A 15,950-nucleotide genomic window follows, 5' to 3' on the forward strand; every position below is an offset into this window, starting at 1 on the left:
CTGGTCACCAAAATGTGTAAGTTTTTTCTCACCCACATTAAGGAATTCTCTTCTTCTCAATGGGCACTGACTGTGTCCTAATTTTACTCAGTTCTGATGCTGTCTCTAGATAGCATCAGATTCCACCAAAAGGGGTAAGCTTCACAAGACTGCACCCCACTTCAGACACCAATCTCAAGTAGTAGAGCCCCAAGCTATCCACAGCTCCTGTTTAACTTGGCTATGAAACTAAAATATTGCACCCCAAAATAGACTGCTTTGACATATTTTCAGATGGCTTTTCAGACAGTACTTAAACAGAAGGATCTCTGAAAAAGGTGTCTTTCATAGGTGAGATTAGCATCTGGAGAAAATATCTGCATTGATGCTGCCAGGCTTTCTTTGAGCTCCTCCCTTTTCCAGGTCCAGAAAATATTAACCAAGAGCCTGACACCTTTAAAGGTCTTGAGGAAACATTTACCATCTATTCTCCTTGAGGGCTGCTACCTGTGAGGTTTCACCTACATAACAAAACCATCTTTGCTAGCTAGGCCTGTTTTTTCTCCCTCCTATAACCGATATTGTTATTATTACTGAATTTACCACCATAACCTGTTTTTGGCCATGCTCCAAACCTCCATTCTTTCTGTAACCTCAAGATGGGAGATAAGCCTCTGTAACCAATTGCGGGGTTGGGGTAATCGTTCTGTGATTCTTCCACCTGCATGTTAATAAATGTGTATGCCATTTCTCCTCTTAATCTGCCTTTGTCTTGTTAATGGAAAACACAAACTCTGTAAACATATTTTTTAAATGTTAATTTCTAGACAATAAGAATGACCAAAGGCCTGGGAAGCAGGGTGCTCAGGCTCAGGGAGTACGGAGAAAGTGTGTCCAAGGCTGTTGGATTACAGTTTGGTTTTATACCTTTCAGGGAGGTGAGAGTTATAGGAAAATATATAAATCAATATGTGGAGGATATATATTGGTTCACCCAAGAAGATGGGATATCTTGAAGTGGGGGCTTAGGCCTTATGGGTTCAGAGATTCTTTGATTTGCAACTGGTTAAAGAAGTAAGACTCTGTCTAAAACTTGGATTCAGCAGAAAGAAATGTCTTAAGAGAAGGATTTATGTAGCAAGGTTGACAGCCTCTGGGTGTGACTTAACCCTTACCTTGTGTAGCCTTAGGTCTTGTTTATAATTTGGTATCTTGTTGCCACAAATAGTCTTGTTGTCAGCCTTATGATCTCTATTTTAACATCAATGCTGGTCAGTTGTTATGTCTAAACTCCAAAAAGGAAGAGGTACAGTGAGACATGCCCAACCTCCTTTCCCTTTATGGCCAGGAACTCAATTTTTTAATGTTTCTTTGGAGTGCCCTTGGCCAAAAGGGTGTCTGTTCAGTGGGTGGAGGGCTTAGGATTCTATTTTTAATTTACAATCAGTTGACTTTTAGTGAATCTTCAAAGAGCAAAGGGGAAGGTTTCTCTTGACCCCTAGAGCTCTCAATCAGAGGTTCCCATGACACCCTCGTCGTGTTCAATCATTTGCTAGAACAGCTCACAGAACTCATGAAAACACAACATATTGTATTACCAGTTTATTACCAAAAAATACAACTCAGGAACAGCCAAATGGAGGAGATGTGTAGGGCAAGGGATAGGGAAGGAGTGTGGAGTTTCTGTGCCCCTTCAGAGCAAGGCCACCCTCCTGCACCTCCACATGCTCACTAAACAGAAGTTCTGTGAACCTCTTTCTTTTGTCTCTTTCTTGTGGGTGTTTTGGAGGATGCATTACACAGGCATGATTGATTAAATCATTGGCTATTAGTGATCAATTCAACCTTCAACCCATCTTCCCTCTCCAGAGGTCAGAAGGTGGGGCTGGAAGTTCCAACCCTGTAATTATGTGGTTGGTTCCCCTGGCAACCAGACCCCATCCTGTAGTTGTCTCTGGGCTTTCCAATAATCACCTCATTCACATAAGCTCAGGTGTGTGTGAAAGGAGTTTGTAATGAGTAACAGTAGACTCTACTCTCATCTTTACTGCTCAGCTCACTTAGGAAATTCCAAGTGTTTTAGGAGCTCTGCACCAGGAACTGGATGAAGACCAAATACATACTCCTTTTTATAAATCACAATATCCTATGGAGTATTGAGGTTAAGCACGTGCACTCACTGATCAGACAGGCCTGGGTTTAAATCTCCCATTTACTACCTATTTGGATTTGAACAAATGGCTTAACTTCATTGAGGCTCTGTGAAACTGTCTTTGCAAAGATCATGACAGTGAGGGAAATCTAGCACGGGTGACTCCATTTTGCCTCTAGCCTCACAGCCTGGCTGTCTTTGTCATTGCTGGACATAGGCCAAGCTAACCACAGGAGAAATTTAGTGTATAGTTTAACTTTGAAGCAAGGATAACAGCAGTCTCTCCCTAAAGCTGATCCCCTCTTTCTTTGGGGGGCTAAAACCACCTCTGTAAGACTAATAAAAGGCTACTAGATTAGGATTATGGGAGGAGCCTGAATCCTGCTAAAATGTAGTGCTAGTTTCCATAATCCCTTACTGACCAGGAGTCATGTGGCCAGAGGTCACAAGATTTGTGACTTCTCCAATTGTTACAATAAATAGCATCACTATTGGGGAACCTATGATTGATCTTTGAGCTATTTTTCAGACTTTTGCATTACGTCAACTGTTGACCCCACCTAGATTTGTGACTCATGATTCAACTTATCTTGTGGCTCCCCAACCCAAGAGCAGACTCAGTTCAGGAGGACTGTTTTCCACACCTCTATGATTGCACCCCAAGCCAATCAGCAGCAACCATCCCCCACACCCCTGCCCACCAAACTATCCTTGAAAAACCCTAACCTCTGAGCCATCAGGGAGACTGATCTGAGTTATAACTCTAGCTGTTTCATGTGGCTGGACTCATATTAATTAAACTCTTTACTGCAAGACAACGGTCGCAGTGAACTGATTTGGTCTGTGCAGTGGTCAAGAAGAACCTGTTGGGTGATTACATCTGCTTCTTCATACGTAACGCAGAGATGTTCAGAGTTAAGACCATGTCAGGACGCTTATGGGAGGCCTAAATGAAAGGATGTAAGGAGCACTCCACTCCAGGGTAACTTGCATTGACACCATGGGGTCTGAGGTGGGCATGGAATAAAATGCTTAACAGAAATACTACAAATACCAATTCCAGGGCCTTTAGCAGCAGTTTCATTCTCTGAGCCAACAGGGGAAGGGGCAGATGGAGCCAGTTGTGGGCATGGGAGGCGAGAATCAAGTGTCCAAGGTATCTTCAAGGACAGCAGAGGCATTGCATAGGGGCAGCCTGAGCAAGTCCACATTATAAACCTTCTTGAGACTGTCCAGAGGGTAGGGGACACGCGTTCAGTCAAGTCTTGTCTTTCAGCATTATGAGTAAGCCAGAAAAACAGTGATGTCTTTTTTTACCCCTAGGCCGGGGAAACCACAGTAAACGTAGGCAGCATGTTATGGCTGACTGAGAGTCAATGCTAGCAATTTCAGACAGGCTCAACATTATAAATTGATCCAAGGCTATTTCAGGGGCCCTGGGATAACAGTGGTAGAAAGTGAACCCAGAGACAGATGCGCAATGGCTTCAAATATTAGTTTCAACACTAAGTAGCATATTTGGAAAGTCACGTAACCTCTGAGCCTCAGTTTCCTCATCTATAAATTGGAAAAAATACTGTTTCATATGGTGGCTGTGGGTCTTAAATATAATTGAGTCTACAAAAGCAGTTTTCAAACTGTCAAGCCCTGTGCAGATTTGAGAGGTTGTTATGTTATTTCTAAGTAGGCAGTGCTACTGTGGATTTTAGTTTAGTGGAAAGAAATTCTACTAGTTCATGCTCTACGTGGTAGAATCTTTGAACCTTATATTCTCACTCATCAAACACCTTAAAGTGTGGAGGTGCCTAGAGTGGCAGAAACAGAAAAATCTATCATCTAATTCAAAGCATCGTTTTCTTTGTGGCTGACTGGAAAGGGAGTGGAGAGCACTTCTTTTGTTGGGTTTTCGTAATTCAAGAGGGAAAAGGAAAGTTTGCAAATGAGAATGCAAATCTAGGAAGACATCCAGCCTCATGCCTGGCTTTAACAATTGCTCAAATAAGAAACTGTAGTATCCATCCATACCTCTCCATACATTCACTCACATATTTAGGGTCTAAGTTTCTGTTCAGTGTCACTGATGGAAAGATCCACCTTGGACTTATTCTATCACTGCTCTCTGTTTACTTTTCATTATTTTATCACTATTTGTTTTACTTCATTTGGGCTGCTATTGCAAACTACCATAGAATGGGTGGCTTATAACAAACATAAATTTATCGCTTACAGTTTGGAAGGCTGAGAAGTCCAAGATCAAGGTGCATGCAGATTCGCTGCCTGGGAGGGTCCATTTCCATCAGGAAATCCTTCTGATTCACAGAGGGCTATCTCCTCACTGTGACTTCCCATGGCAAAAGGGGAAAGGAGTCCTTTGGGGCTTATTTTATAAGGGCACTAATCCCATTCATAAGGGTGGATGCTAATCTACCTCTAAAATCCACCTTCAAATACTATCACATCTGTGTTATGTTACCCCCACCCTGCATTTGGGATTATATTTTAACATATGAATTTTGGAGGTGCATCAACAGTCAGTCTATGGAACTATTTGAAATTATCTTACTGTTTTATTTGTTTGTTTGGTTGATGACTATAGTTTTGCGTAGTGAGGAGAACATGGAATGATCGCTGAGGTGGAGCAGGAAGCTGTCAAGAGAGGGGAAAAGGTGAAGGATTGCTGGAGGGTGCTCAGCAATCCATCTAGGAGAAAATGCAGAAGAACCTGTTAAAGGTCTTTCCTTACACTGGTGGCCTGGGGAACAACTTGCATTTGGAGAATTGAAGAAATCTTAAAATGTAAGCACATGAAGCCCTTTTCCCAAAAGCACCTAAAGTATCTAATACTTATTAAATATTTATGTGTGCATGTATTAGGCATTGGGCTCAACAGTCTACCTATATTATTCCATTGAATTTTCACAGCAGATGTGTCCTATTGTATTCCCATTTTACACATGGAAAAACTGAGCCTCAGGGAATTGAATGAACTTGCCCAGATTGGTAAGTGGTGGATCTGGGAAGGGAGGCTAGTGAGCCTGACTCAGAATTTGGTGCTTTAAACTGTCATTGGCAATTGAACGTGAATTGTCTACCTTTTCTGACAACTTCATCGAGACATGTAAAAATATTGGTGCTCCTCATGGATCTACATTGAGCCCACTTTTATTATTCTCACCTTACATACTTACTGTGGGGTTGATCTGTTATTCCCTCTCATCAACTTTCAGTTTTTCCATTCTCAGGGGGAACCTGAAAATTATTCCTAAAATCTGCTGTGTTAGACTGTTCCCGCATTGCTATGAAGAAATATCTGAGACTGGATAATTTATAAAGAAAAGAGATTTAATTGGCTCACAATTCTGTAGGCCATACAGGAAGCATGATGCTGGCATTTGATTGGCTTCTGGGGAGGCCTCAGGAGGCTTACAATCATGGCAGAAGGCAAAAGAGGAGCAGGTATGTCTCATGGCAAAAGTAAAAAGCAAGCAAAGGTTGTGGGAGGGGTTGCCACACACTTTTAAATGACCAGGTCTTGAAAGAACTCACTATCACAAAGATAGCACCAAGCCATGAGAGATCTGTCCCCATGATCCAAACACATCCCACCAGCCCCATCTCCAGTATTGGGGATTACAATTCAACATGAGATTTGGGTGGGGATAAATATGCAGACCGTATCACCTCCCTCCCTCCCCATATCTTGGAATGTGTTCTTCCTTAGTCTTGCTCCAATATATTTTGTCCATTCTGGTTGACATTGCCTATTTATTATTATTTTTTTTATCATTGCAGCTGTTTTTAAACTGTTTTTCTTATCTCTATTATCAGCCTCACAAGTCTGTCTCACAGCTACTAGAAGTTGTTTTATCAAAAATTAATACTAAAATGCAAACCTCAAGGCACAGTGGCACTGTGGCTGGACCACAGGGCTGGTGCCACCATGCTGGTCACCAGGAAGACTTTCTGTTGGCACTGGGATGACTCAGAGTCAGAGGAAGATGAGGAGGACTCAGAGGAGGTTCAATTAAAACTGGAATAGACTAGATAAGTACATAATATAAGGAAGAGATTCAATGGGTGCTGTGGCCCTGCTGTTGGGAAAGAAGGTACAAGAAGAGATCACTCAGATCCCTTTCAGATGAAGACAGGTGATGTGGTGGATATGAAGAAATGGAAGGAAAAGGGCAAAGATAAAATCAGTAAAGAGGAAGACTTTCACTTGGGGACATCATTTTCTGCAGAAACCAACTGAAGGGATGAGGATGCAGACATGATGAAGTACACTGAGACAGAGCTAAAGTAGAAAGGGATCGTGGAACATGAGGAACAGAAAGTCAAGCCAAGGAATGCAGAGGATTGTCTTTATGAACTTCCAGAAAACCTCCACATTTCCTCAGCAAAGAAGACCAAGAAGGTATTTTCCAACCAGATGCTGAATGGCATTCCTGAGTTGGACCTTGGCATCAATGCTAGAATAAAAACTGTCATTTCTGCAGAGGATGCCAAGGTCCATCTGCTGGCAGAGTAGCAGAATTAGAAAAAAGACAGTAAGCTATCCTTTATGCCTACTAACATGGCTGTGAATTACGTGCAGCACAACAGATTTTATCATGAGGAGCCCAACATTCCCATACAGAGAAACACAGAAGAACCCAAAACCAGACTCTTGAGGGTAGGCAACACAGAGAAGCTAGGCGACACAGAGAAGGCAGAGGCTGAGAGGTCCCCTCCTAACCGCAAGCATCCTGATAAGCAGAAGGCCACTGATGACTATCGTTATGAAAAGGTCAAGAAGACAAACAGGCAGTACTGAGCCGTGCAGAATGGGATGTAAATATTGCCTTCCTCTCCCTCTCTCCATTCCTCCCATGAAAAATGGCTTCCTGGACTGAGAATGCTCAGTTGCTAGCAGACAGTTCCAGAAAGAGACTCTATTGGCCTGCTGCTTACCTGCTGGATTTTTCAAGCACTAAATTGGTAACTTTTTGAAACAAAGCAATGCATAATTTCTCATTTGGAGGCAAACTCTATTTTTGTGAACATTATTAAATCTTGTTTGTAAATACATTGACTTTCTCTTAATATTTGCTCCAGGTCAGGAAGAAACAACTCTGTATTCCTAGTGTGATAATACCCTTTAGATTGTGCTTTTATTATTATATATGCAATCATGTCTTCTAATTTTACATATTTGGAATGGGGTCAGAAATGCATTCCTTATTAATTAGAGTGGATCCAGTTGACAGAAAAATCTAGGATGAGATCACAAGGATACTGGTGTTTCCTGACTTTCACAAAATTACCTGTTGCTTTTCATTAAAAACAAAAAAGCAATATATGTGTATATGTACGTGTGTGTGTGTATATATATATATAAAATGCAAACCTAGTTGTATTACTTTATGTAATTTCTTCTTACTCTGAATTTCTATAGCCTCCTGGCCCTTGACAGATACTTTCCTACTTTATAGTTTAAAAAATGCCACCTGTGTGTCTTGTCTCTTTCTTTCTTCCTTTCCTCTCTCATATCTTTTCCTTATGCCTTCCATGAATTTTCTGTAGCCTCTTCTATTTTTTTCTTTTAACTTTTATTTGAGGTTTAAGGGTACATGTGCAGGTTTGTTATATGGGTAAACTCATGTCATGGAAGTTTGCTGTGCAGATTATTTCATCATCCAGGTACTAAGCATAGTACCCTATAGGAATTTTTTCTGATTCTCTCCCTCCTGCCCCGTCCACCCTCAAGTAGGCCCAAGAGTCTATTGTTCTCATTTTTGTGTCCAAATAGTCTTATTATTTATCTCTCACTTTTAAGTCAGAACATTCAGTATCTGGTTTTCTGATCTTGCATTAGTTTGCTAAGGATAATGGTCTATAGTTGCATACATGTTGCTGCAAAGAACATGATCTCATTATTTTTTATGGCTGCATAGTATTCAATGGTGTACATATACCACATTTTCTTTATTTAGTCTACCATTGATGGGCATTTAGGATGATTCCATAACTTTCCAATTATGAATAGTATGTAGCCTCTTTTTTATGCTAGACTGTGAAACTAACATTATAAGAAGATTTATACCATCACACCAGTTAGAATGGCAATCATTAAAAAGTCAGGAAACAACAGGTGCTAGAGAGGATGTGGAGAAATAGGAACACTTTTACACTGTTGGTGGACTGTAAACTAGTTCAACCATTGTGGAAGACAATGTGGCGATTCCTCAAGGATCTAGAACTAGAAATACCATTTAACCCAGCCATCCCATTACTGGGTATATACCCAAACGCTTAGAAATCATGCTGCAATAAAGACACGTGCACATGTATGTTTATTGCGGCACTATTCACAATAACAGAGAATTGGAACCAACCCAAATGTCCATCAATGATAGACTGGATTAAGAAAATGTGACACATATACACCATGGAATACTATGCAGCCATAAAAAATGATGAGTTCATGTCCTTTGTAGGGACATGGATGAGGCTGGAAACCATCATTCTGAGCAAACTATCACAAGGACAGAAAACCAAACACCGCATGTTCTCACTCATAGGTGGGAATTGAACAATGACAACACATGGACACAGGGTGGGGAACATCACACACGGGCCTGTCATGGGGTGGGGGGAGGGGGGAAGGATAGCATTAGGAGATATACCTAATGTAAATGACGACTTAATGGGTGCAGCACACCAACATGACACATGTATACATATGTAACAAACCTGCACGTTGTGCACATGTACCCTAGAACTTAAAGTATAATAATAATAATAAAAAAAGTGATGGGATTACAGGCATGAGCCAACACCCACCCTCCAAAAAGGATATTGGCATCATCTCCTCTTCTCATTTCAAGATTAAAAAAATGAAACAGCCAGAAAAAAAGATTTAGAATCCAAAAAATATTTTCATGTACATCATCTAATTTATTTCCCAAATTACTATCAACAGGCAGATAGAATTATCTCTATCTTTACAAGTGGAGACATGCACTCAAATAAGTCAAGTGCATTGCCCAAATCCATAGAACCAAGGACCACCCCTTGCACTGGGCCCTCCACTCTCAAGCCCTGTAATTGTTCTGCTCTGCGGCACTGTTCTTTGAAGGCAGGCACCCCTCATACTTTATACCTGCGTTCGCCACTCTAACATGTCATAATGCATTGTCAGTACATAGAGATCTCTGATTCAATCCAATCAGGACAAGCGGTGGTCAACCAAAGTCTTGCGGGGGCAGAAACACATGGTACAATAGAGAGGCATCTACCAGCTGCAAACGTTTAACATTTCTGAGGCGTCAGTATGCTTTACCCAATGAAAAATGCCTTTTCATTGTCCTGCCTACTGGGCTAAGTGAAAGTCAGTGATCAGGGCTTCTCTTGTGGTTGTTTGTGGGTCTAGGTGACTCACTAGTCATAAATACCACAAAAGCAAATGCTGCTCCTCATTTTTTCTTGTGTCTTTACTACCCAACAGAGACATGATTGTTCAATATTTATCTATTATAGGGATTGATGCTTAGGGATTTACAAGTAGATGGGAACTTAGTATCTTTGCGGACCAGGGTTCCCAAACTCCAGTCATCTGTGTAATAAATGCATACAGTAGATCTTTCTAATATATTATACATGTTTGTGACATGTGAGTCCTATTTTTACTCTCATTTATTATTTATTGACTCTTTATTATTCATTGACTATTATTACCATCCTTGGTTTTACAGGTAAAGAAATTGAAGCTTAAAGTAATTAGGGGACTTGCCCAAGTCTCCTAGGACTGGAATTAGTTAAGAATTAGTGTCAGAACTGAATTTGAACATAAGCAGTCAGCTTGTAGATTCAGGGTTGTGTAGCCAGCCCTTGCTGCCTTCGTATCTAAGGCTTTTTCTGCTTCTTGGGCAAAGGAGCCTTGCTGTAAGGATACTGCGGATGGGGAGATAACAAGGTGCCTGCAGCCCTCCGTGAGGGGAATGCCAGAAGCCTTGTGGGGGATGTTTCTGCAGTGCCTCCTGAACAGAAGGAGGGAGCTCAGGAGAGAAAAATCAGAAGAGTCTTCCTGGACTGAAGCTGGGAGGATAGTGGTGCCCAGGAGAGGAAGGGAAGCCAGACATATTTCTCGCTGAACTGAGCTAACACTGGCCATACAGTTCAAGTCTCTGTTTCCAAAGGAAAAGATATAATGCCCTCTTAAAACTGTTCTGCCTTCCCCTCCAAAATGAAGGTCAGCAAGAGAGAAGTAGCATCCCAGATGCTAATGAAAGAAAACCCCAGTGACTGCAGAAGCAATTTAAAGATTTGCCCGGATTTGTTTAGGCCCCCCTGGCTGTGCCTTCTACTTGCAATTTCTCCTCAGCAGCCTGGATAGGGAGATAAATACATTTTTTAAAAGTCCAACATGCAGGCACTTTTGAAACTAGGGAAAGTGGAACCTGGGAGGCTTAAAATATTAATCATGTATCCAGGCTTGCCAGAGAAAAGAGGATGGTGTTCTGCAGGTGTAATACAGAGAGAAAATCCCCTCCAGGAACGAGTAATACGGAGGTGGATTTCACTCATGTGTGCACCAGACACAGACGGAAAGCTTGATTCATACTTAATGCAGACCTAGATTCAAAGGCCCCCTCCTTAAAGGGAAAGCTGCTGGCCAGAAGCGTTCCTTCAGGACACTCTGAGACCTCATTAGACTATCATTAAACAACCAGCGAGGATCTGCTGCAGCAATAGGCTGAGTCCAGAAATGCAGATGAAAGGCTTTAGGAATGTTGGATTAAAAAACAAAGCAGGAGCATTCAGAGGTAAGAGTTTAATGGCAGGATTCCCAAGTCCCTCGTCTAGAGCCTAGGAAAGATCATCATCAGAACACACCGGGTAGCGATTCCACTCGTGCGTCTCCTTTGAACCGTAGGAGGTGGACTTGGCAGGAGCCATTTTTATTAACCAGGAGCCCCTGGGCCTATCACCTGTTCCTCCTCAGGGCTCCCTCTCAAGCCAAATCTGCTTCCTGTGCTCGTTGTGGTTTCTTATCACCAGCCACAGAGATTCTGTTTCGTCCCGATCTTCAAGATGGCTGCCACCACCAGTTGGCTTTCTTTGCGCACCAGTTAGAAGTCTGTTCCGATCCCTGTGTTTGTGCCGCTGAGGAGGAGCCTGCAAGGTCTTTTTTGACTTCACAATTTTAAAGCACGAAAATAGTGAAAGTAGCAACAGTGAGCAAACAACCAGAGTTCTAGAATTTTAGAGTTCTTAGAGTTTAGTTTTTGGTCGTTAGATTCTGTCTTCTTTCTGGATGTTCCTGGAAGTCTCAAGAACTCAACATTCTGTTTTTATTTCTAAAGTTGTACATAATTTTCTTTTACCTGTTCCTCCCACAACTTGTACTTTATTCTTGAAGTAGAATAAGCAGTTTGCTTTTCTTTGACCTTGCTCACAGCCTGTTCAAACTTCTACATCCTTTTTTTCTCTCTCTCTCCCTGCTTTCAAGCCTGTGCCTGAAATACAGAAACATTCTTCTCTTGATGAAGCCTTCTGCCCCCTCCTGCTTTTCCCATTCTCCTAGAAGAACCTATAAGCACCTTCTGTGAGAAAGTCCTGAGCAGGTGCTCACCCCCACCTAGGAACAACTATACTCTTTAGAAGTGGAACTTTAATCACCAGGACCTAACATGATTTCTTGCACACGGTAGGTGTCTACTTGTGAAGTGGTCAGTGAAGTATGCTTTTGTATAATTTTCAAGTTCTTTTGTGATTGCAAAGTGACTGGGTCTTGTTGAAACAGCTTTAGACTTAGGGACTCAGGTTTGTGTTTCAGATCTGTCATCCACTGGCTGAGTGGTGGTGGATGCTTTCCCCAAATTTTAAGAGCCTTAGTTTGCTCACTTATAAAGTGAGATCAATAACACCTGCCACACAGTTGTTTTGTTTGTTTTATGCTTTTTTGCATTAGACTCTTTTTTTCCGTAGGAAAAACATTTTCAAAGGAAATAGGGAGCACATTTTGGAAGATACTCCTAGAAACTGTATTTATTTGTGTAAGTTCTAGGACTGGCTCTGGTCTTCAGTTCGTTTGAAGTTTCAAAGAAAAGACTTCAGAGTGGTTGAGTGTTATTCCCAGAGGCTGGGCAGCAGTTAGCAAAATGACCTCTCGGTGTTGGTCTTGCGCCAGGCAGAATCAGATCCTGGTTTGTCCACATGCTGACTGAGGTCAGAGAAGGGTACCTGAGATTTCAGTTCTTTTATAGCAGGTGTAAAGGTCTCTACATTCTCATGAGGCTTATGTCACCGCCCATTTTTGATCTTTAAATTATTAGAATTGACTCATGCTTCTCTCTCTGAATACTTTTACTTATCCAGTTCCCTGTTCAGACTCTCACAGTCCTTTAAAGGAGGATAGCTTTGTTCCCCTGTGCCAAGTTTGACCACATGTGTCCTGGACTTTGGCTCCTAAGCCTCTGGCTCTCAGAGGGCCATTCTTCTCCAAAACCTCACTCCTTTAAAGACACCATGCTGGCACATGGGTTGCCCTTTTCTTTCACCAGGTCTCAAGAGATCCTCTAGAAACCCTGCCACATTTATTCCCTCACTTCTGGCTTAACAAAGAAAATTCTAGAACAGCAACACACGCGCGCATGCGTGAACAAACACACACACACTACATGCTTCACGTTTCCCCCACATTAGCATCACATGTTTATTAGGAAGGGCCTAGAAGTTGGTAACCAAAAACTCTTATCCTATTTTCTCCTTCCATTCTTCTCTGATGTAAAGACCTAGAGACTTTTGCCCATTTTTTTTTGTGGGGTTGTTTTTGTTTCTTGTAAATTTAAGTTCTTTACAGATACAGAACTGTCCACAATAACAGAGATATGGATGAAATCAACCTAAATGCCTGTCAATTATAGACTGAATAAAGAAAAGGTGGTACATATACACCATGGAATACTATGCAGCCATAAAAAAAACGAGATCATGTCTTTTGCAGGGACATGGATGGTGCTAGAGACCATGATCCTTAGCAAACTAACACAGGAACAGAGCACCAAATACCGCATGTTCTCACTTATCAGTGGGAGCTAAATGATGAGAACACATGGACACATAGAGGGGAAAAACACACACTGGGGTCTATTGAATGATGGGAGGTGGGGTGGGAGGAAAGAGAGGATCAGGAAGAATACCTAATGGGTGCTAGGCTTAATATCTGGGTGATGAAATAATCTATACAACAAAGCCCCATGACGCAAGTTTAGTTACGTAACAAACCTGCACTTACACTCCTGAATGTAAAACAAAAGTTTGAAAAAAATACCTAGAGACCCTTTCCTCCCAGTCCCATCAAGTCCCTCAAGGAAGCCTGTTGCTGCAGTCTAAAGACACACACATACATGAAAGCACAAGTTAATAGTCATTTGTGCTATATATTGATGAACAGCCAGACATACAATTGACACAGGGAGACAGAAAGCTTATGTTCACATTTCTAGTTCTTTCGTTTCCTAGCAGACCTACATAAAAAGCCAAATTATAATCAGAACTTTGCCTGGTGGGAATAAAATCAGAGCAAAGACTGTTTAATGGATTTGGGAGTATAGTGACATCATGGGACAGTCTGATATATCCATCTTCCATTTGGGATGCTTTTACCAAATGAGAATGAAGCAGTGTTATTGCTTTCTTTCCTTAAAGATCTATGATTTCATAAACCTCAGTTGCTAAGATCAAGGTCTCAGAATAGAAGGGGTTAGGGGAAAACAATTTAAATACTTTACTAAATACACCTAAAAGACAGAATGGATTGGTATTCTAAAAGTATTCACTTGCTTTATAAGCCAGATTCATGGCTGTGAAACCTTGCTCCAATAAATAAGTTTCTCCTGGATTGCTTTCTTCCTTGTTCAGGAAATATTACTGCAGCATTGCAATCTGCTGAGACCAAATATTTCACCAGCTTTATGTTGTGCAGAGTGTACCTCTCTTTCAGCTTTTAAACCAGCTTTTTCTGGCACGGTATTTGTTGGCTTTTGCCTCTGTGTGTGTGTGTGTGTGTGTGTGTGTGTGTGTGTGTGTGTAACTTTTTCATAGATCTCAAAAAAATGTCCAGCTGTTTCACAAGTTACAAACACATTGCCTGGCTCTGACTCTCTGTTGGATGGATTTTAGATAAGGTGGCTAGGGAAGACTGAATTAAATTTAAGCAATGAAATGAGGGAAAATCTGGGAAAAGAGAATCCCAGGCCAAGAGACTAGTCATTGTAAAAACAGAAAGAAGGCCAGGACCAGAGTGGAACTGCGCAAGTTGGAGAGAGATGGGGGATGAAATGTGTTGGGGCTCAATCACATAGGGTTTCATGGGTCATGTGAGGAGTGTGGGGGTTTGTCCTCAAGGTGATAGGAAGCTGCTACAGATTCCAGAGTATTTGATCATTGGCACGACCTTGGAGAGGGCTTAGATCACACTGTACCCAGTGGTTGTATGGTTCCCTTTTTTATGTTTCCATGCTGGTCAGCTTCCTTGTGGCCAAAGTATTTTTTCTCTAGATACGTTAATGTCTTCATTGAGGTTAGCCTTCATCCTGCTGGCCTGGGGCCCACTCTGTTTCTGGGAGGTGACTTTGCATATCTCGTTCTAACTGTGCTAATTTTCTAGTTTAACTCTTTGAGGTACAATTTCTTAGTTCTTGGGGTAAATATCACTATTACCTTGCTACCCATGTACCAAAAACATTATCATACACACAGTTGCTTTAGGAATCCAGGCCAACCACAGGTTTTTAAAAAATCCTTTTTGGAGTCCAGGTGTGTTGGGAGCTCTGAAAGCAAAAGCCAGACTGAAAACACTCAGCATTCTCAGAGAGAGAGAGAGAGAGTTAGAAATAAACACTTACGTCATCCCTTTATTCCCTGCATTGATGCAGTCCAGACGGATGATGGCCTAGCATTTTGGATTTGTCTGCTTTCCTCGTTAATTCTCCTCTCAATTCTGCTTTTATTATCTACAATGACAATGACACACTATCCCTAGGCTGCTTCTAAAGTCATCTAACTGTCACTAGAGCAATAAAGGCTGGCATATTTTTGCACAGTAAACAAATTAAAGTGCTCCTGGTATCTGAACATCTTGATTAAAGCATCATTGTCATTCTCATGGTTACTACTATTTTTTGCAAACCTACTGTGTGCAAGGCATAGTTAGTTGCTTTACATAAAATATTTCTCTTAATTGTTGCAACAGTGTTTTAAAGCTGAGGGTCATTCATCAAATATACAGAAAACGAAAGGAGTCTGAGAGTGCTAAAGCACATGTCTGTAATCAAAGTCTATTTTCAAGCCAGACCTGCACATTCGTGCATCCCAAGCTTCACCCACTTTATTCTGTGCATCCCTTTAGTTCCAGACTGTTCTCAACTACCTCCCTTCCAAAGGCTTTTTCTTCTCCCTGAGATTTCCATTCACCTTTGCTTTCTCTACTCAGAGCATATGTTCGAAATCTTTCAAGGATAAAATTACTCTTTTTTTTTGGTCTTTCTAATATCTGATGTCACAGACTGTCATTGCTGCAGGAGACCTTGGAGATTATTTTCTCTGGATGTTTCCAATCTTGAGTCCCCAAATAGTCGACTTACAGCTGTTTTCAATATTCAGAAATATCTAGCTAAATCACGGCACTATTTGGTTTGTGCACTCAAATATAAGTTAAACAATTATTATTTGATGAGTATAATTTGTCTAGCAGAGAGAAAGCTTCACAAGATTTGACCCATGGTGGGGTAAGTGGAGAAGAAAAAAAAGTTTTTGGTGAAAACACTCAGAAATA

The 15,950-nt window shown here is 41.3% G+C and overlaps 1 pseudogene; it reads left to right on the plus strand.

Annotated features, from left to right (window-relative positions):
- The first annotated feature begins 6,071 nt into the window (after positions 1–6,071).
- On the plus strand, positions 6,072–7,121 carry LOC102117858 (splicing factor C9orf78 pseudogene; annotated as a pseudogene).
- The last annotated feature ends 8,829 nt before the right edge of the window (positions 7,122–15,950 follow it).

Source organism: Macaca fascicularis, chromosome 5 (genome assembly GCF_037993035.2).
Source record: "Macaca fascicularis isolate 582-1 chromosome 5, T2T-MFA8v1.1".
Taxonomy (NCBI): Eukaryota; Metazoa; Chordata; class Mammalia; order Primates; family Cercopithecidae; genus Macaca; species Macaca fascicularis.